Raw genomic sequence first — 4,966 nt, 5'->3', positions numbered from 1 at the left:
CGGGGAACGCGCCTAGGCCAACTGTGCCAAAGAGTGGAACACTGGGAGTTATCCCTAGTCTGTCCAAAGGCTGTGGGCGGAATGGCAGAGTCAGCGGCGTCGATGATCGGTCCCAGGGCTCTGGCAGATACAATTACCACAGCAATGCAGAGCATTAATCGCCCCCCCAAGAACCATCTCTTGTCAGAACTGGCAGTGTATGTTAGAACTTTAACTTCAGGCTTCGGGAAAAGAACGGAAGACGCACATGAATCAGTAGGCAACGGCTGAAGTGACAGCTGACAGAGTGGAACGACGGCACCTGAGGCAGTACGGGTTAGCAGTCCAAACTGCAGCTAATGTAAAGGAGCACCTAAAGCAAGCTACAAAAAACCCTTCGAAAAATACCCCCAAGGATTCCCGAGAGGGGGGGAAACTGAGAATCCAATTGGAAAGACTTTCAGGCTATGACCAAGCAAGCAGACAACCAACAAGACACAATAATGTACTGTATCCCGGCAAGGTTTGCAAAAATCTGACAGGTCGAAAATCCATCAGACATTATGCCTGGCCTTAAGGGTGGGTGAAGTGCAGTAATGCACAGGGGCAGTACACCGTAGCCACCACCCACGTCCGGAACCTCTTAGCAGCACCAGCCTCTGAAGCCGCAAAAAAACAAAGCAGAAAGCCAGAACAGGTTGGTGAATGACCTGCCACTAGCAAGAAAGATTGGCACCAGTTCAATGAGGACTCAATAATATCCTGTTGTCAACATCCAAGGGGACTGTAGATCAGAAACTGCATCCCGTGCACCTCACACTGGGCATAGGCGCATAGCAGTTTGGCATCACAGATAAACAGGCCCAACTATCATCCCGACAAACGGCAGGAGGTCCGATCTGCCCCTGAGAAAAGATCTACAATCTCTGAAAACTCTGTACAAGGCAGCAAAGGAGGAGGAGAAAACTGCCCTGACTGAGATTTTATGGGGGAGGCTAACCACACTTAGGCGAGCTGGGGTCACCACGAAAGAAATGGCTAGGAGCAATCAAGCAAAGCGTAGGGCATTCATGCTCCAACCCCTTTGGCTTCACTAAGAGACTTCCGAGGCAAACGACAGCAGAACCTTATATATAGATATATTAGATATATATATATCTTAATATATTATATAAATACCTAGTCAAGACTGTATAAATTATGTATTTCATGGCCTGTCAATTTGGTATTGTCAAGCATGATATATAACTTAGATCATATTTCCTGTCTACACCAGTACAATAAATGAACGAGGAGACTTGACGGAAACAACTAAATTGGTTATTGTTACCGCTAGAATCAAAGGGGCCTAATTAGTCAATTATTTTTGATTTAAACTTAAACATATACAATATACATTAACAATATAACAAACCAGTGGCTGTAATGACTGCTGTGTGTTGGAAAACAGGTTGGAACTTCTTACTTCTGGAAGCTCTGGCCTTCCTCCGTTAGACTCCTCTTCCTCTGAAGTGTGGTGATGTTACCTTGGACTGCTTGCAGACCCTGCCACAACTTCCCTCCTCCTCTTCCCTCCTCCTCTCCTCCTCTCACACCCTTCCCCCTTCTTCTTTCATCCTCTCCTTCTTCTCTTTTCCTCCTCTTTCCGCCTCTCTTTGAGCAGAAACACAAGGAAAGGTAAACTATTACAGCAAAACAAAGCCAGGAAACTGTGCAAACAGGTTTGATAAAAAATTCAGACAATAGTGTATATGCACAATTCTAGTACAAAAGTATGCTCCATCTGTTCAGTGGTGTCCACAAGGCCCTCTTTTTTTTTTATGTTCAAATTAATACATGATACATTTTGTTTTTTTAGTTGATAGCAGATAGTCTATATCCACAATGTATAATTTACGCTGATTAGTGGATGTGTAATACCACAGTCTCTAATGTCGTTCAGCCTAACCAGCAGGTATACAGCAGAGCACAGAAGCCATTTCATATTAGACTTTAATGAGTTTTAGTTACTGTCTAGCATTTACACAATGAATGTCAACTTTGTACACAGGATGTCTTATAACACTAATGAAATGTGTCTCAGAACACATGTCAAACTCAAGGCCTGCGGCCAGAACCAGTCCCTCGCAGATTTTTGACCTGGTCCTCATACTCAGTTTAGGTTTACAATAAATTTTGGCCCAGCTAGTTTTTTTTCCTTCGAACATCACCTTATCGTGGTGGAGAGGTTTGTGTGTCCCTAGAACTGAGGGCTGTGTTGTCTGGAGCTTTGTGCTCCTGGTAGTGTTCTCCATGGCCAAGTGGTCTCAGGGAGGGGCCAGAACAAGAATGGTCAAAATCCTATGGAAATAAAGGAAGGATCGAGGGACCCTCCCGGAGAAGCCCGGGGCCCGTCTGGAGCCAGGCCCAGACGGCGGGCTCGTCAGCGAGCGCCTGGTGGCCGGGTTTGCCACGGCAGCCCGGTCGGCACAGCCGAAAAAGCTACGTGGCACCTCTCTCCATCTCATGGGCCCACCACCTTTGGGAGGAACCAGTGGGGTCGGGTGCGCTGCCACATCGTGGCGGCGAAGGTCAGGGCTTCGATGGTGACCAGACCCGGGCGCAGAGGCTGGCTCTGGGGACGTGGAATGTCACTCTCTGTGGCGGAAGGAGCTGGAACTTGTGCGGGAGGTGGAGCGCTACCAGTTAGATCTGGTGGGGCTTACCTTACGCACAGTCTCGGTTCTGAACCATACTCTGGATAGGGTTGGACTCTGTCCTACTACGAGGTCCCAGGGTTGTGAGGTCGAGGGGGGTGTGGGATACTCACAAGTCCCGCTGAGCGCGCTGCGTTGGAGTTTAACCCCGGTGGACGAGAGGGTCGCCTCCTACGCCTGCGGTGATGGGGGGGAAACTCTGACTGTTGTTTGTGCTTGCACCAAACAAGAGTCGGAGAGTATCGCCCTTCTACCTGTATGGAGTCCTGGTATGGGGCTCCAGTAGGGGACTCCATAGTTCTGCTGGGGATTTCAACGCACACATGGTGATGATGGAGATACTTGGAGAGGTCTGATTGGGAGGAACGGCTCCGAATCGAACCAGAGTGGTTGTCTGTTTGGACTTCTGTGCTAGTCATGGATTGTCCTCACAAAACACCATGTTCGAACATAGGGATGCTCATAAGTGTACGTGGTACCAGAGCACCTAGGCCAAAGTCAATGATCGATTTTATAACCGTTTCATCTGATCTGAGGCCGATGTTGGACCGGGTGAAGAGATGGGCAGAGCTGTCAACTGATCACCATCTGGTGGTGATGGTCAGGGGATGGGGGAGGACTCTGGACACACCTGGTAAGCCCAAACGTAGTGCGGGTTAAATTGGGAATCTGGAGGAGTCCCTGTCCGACGGACTTTCAATTCACACCTCCGGCGGAGCTTTCGGGCATCCCTGTGGAGGCTGGGGGGCATTGAACCTGAGTGGACAATGTTCAAGTTCATTGCTGAGGCTGCGGCGGCGAGCTGCGGTCTTAGGTCTTAGGTGCTCAAGCGGTAACCCACGAACACCTGGTGGACACGGTGGTCAGGGAAGCCGTCGACTGAAGAAGAGTCTTCCGGGATATGTATCCCGAGGACTCCAGAGGCAGTTCAAGGTACCGATGGGCCCGAAGGGCGGCAGCCCTGCCTGGACAGAGGCAAGCAGAGGGTGTGTGGAAGAAGTTCGGAGAAGACATGGAGAAGGCTTTCGGTCGGCACCAAGGTGCTTCTGGAAAACCGTTCGCACCTCAGGAGGGGGAAGCGAGGAATCCCCTCCTGGGATGGGGAGAATGTGGGTGCGGGGATAATGGGGTGAGGGGGGCCCTCTCAGTGGCATCCATCACTGTACGACCAAAGGCAGGGGGATGTGTGTCGCTTGTTCTCGGCAGTAAGTCACTCGTTCCAGGTGAGGTTGCCTGTTGCAGGTGCTGGCGCTTTTGTCACCAATCCTGTTTGTAATATACAGTATTGGACAGGATATCGAGGCATAGTCGGGCGGGGAGGGGTTTGCAGGTTCGGTGGGCTTGGACGCATCGCGCTTTTTGCAGATGATGTGGTCCTGATGGCATCGTCGGTCCTGTGACCTTCAGCACTCACGGATCGGTCGCTAGCCGAGTGTGAAGCGGCTGGTATGGAGGATCAGCACCTCAAATCTGAGGCCATGGTTTCTAGCAGGAAACCGATGGATGCTTTCTTCGGGTAGGAGTGAGTCCTTACCCAAGTGAAGGAGTTTAAGTACCTTGGGGTCTGTTGCTGAGTGAGGGACATGGAGCGTGAGATTGGTCGGAGAATCGAGCAGCGGGTGCGGTATTACATCTGTGTATACGCAACGTTGTGACGAAAAGAGAGCTGAGCCAAAGGCAAAGCTCTCGATCTAACCGGGCACTTTTCGTTCCACCCCACCTATGGTCATGAAGGCTGGGTCATGACGATAAGAACAAGATCCAGGGTACCCGGCCGAAATGGGTTTCCTCAGGAGGGTGGCTGGCGTCTCCCTTAGAGATAGGGGGAAGAAGCTCGGTCATCCAGAGGAGCTCGGAGTAGAGCGCGTGCCTCTCGCGCGTCGAAAGGAGCCAGTTGAGGTGGTTCGGGCATCTGGTAAGGATGCCTCCTGGGCCCTCCCTAGGAGGTGTTTCCAGGCACGTCCACTGGGAGGAGGCCTCGGGTGAAGACCCAGGACTAGGTGGAGAGATTATATTCCCACTGGCCTGGGAACACCTCGGGATCCCCAGTCGGAGCTGGTTGATGTGTGCTCGGGAAAGGGAAGTTGTGGGGTCCCTACTGGAGCCTGAAAAAGCAGCGATGCGATCCCAAGCCCACCGAACTGCAACCCCTCCCCGCCCCGACTATGCCTCGATATCCTGTCCATATACTGTATATTACAAACAGGATTGGTGACAAAGCGCAGCCCTGGCAAAGGCCAACCCTCACCTGGAACGAGTCCGACTTACTGCCGAGAACCCGGACACAGCTC

The 4,966-nt window shown here is 51.3% G+C and overlaps 1 protein-coding gene across 1 annotated transcript in view; it reads left to right on the top strand.

Moving 5' to 3' along the window:
- mapk8ip1a (mitogen-activated protein kinase 8 interacting protein 1a) overlaps positions 1–4,966 on the top strand; it is a 46,461-nt gene that overhangs the window by 18,758 nt on the left and 22,737 nt on the right. The window lies entirely within an intron of this gene.

This window comes from Etheostoma spectabile, chromosome 8, assembly GCF_008692095.1.
Source record: "Etheostoma spectabile isolate EspeVRDwgs_2016 chromosome 8, UIUC_Espe_1.0, whole genome shotgun sequence".
NCBI lineage: Eukaryota > Metazoa > Chordata > Actinopteri > Perciformes > Percidae > Etheostoma > Etheostoma spectabile.
The sequence above is the reverse complement of the archived record's forward strand: the minus strand, read 5'-3'. Positions and strand labels throughout refer to the sequence as shown.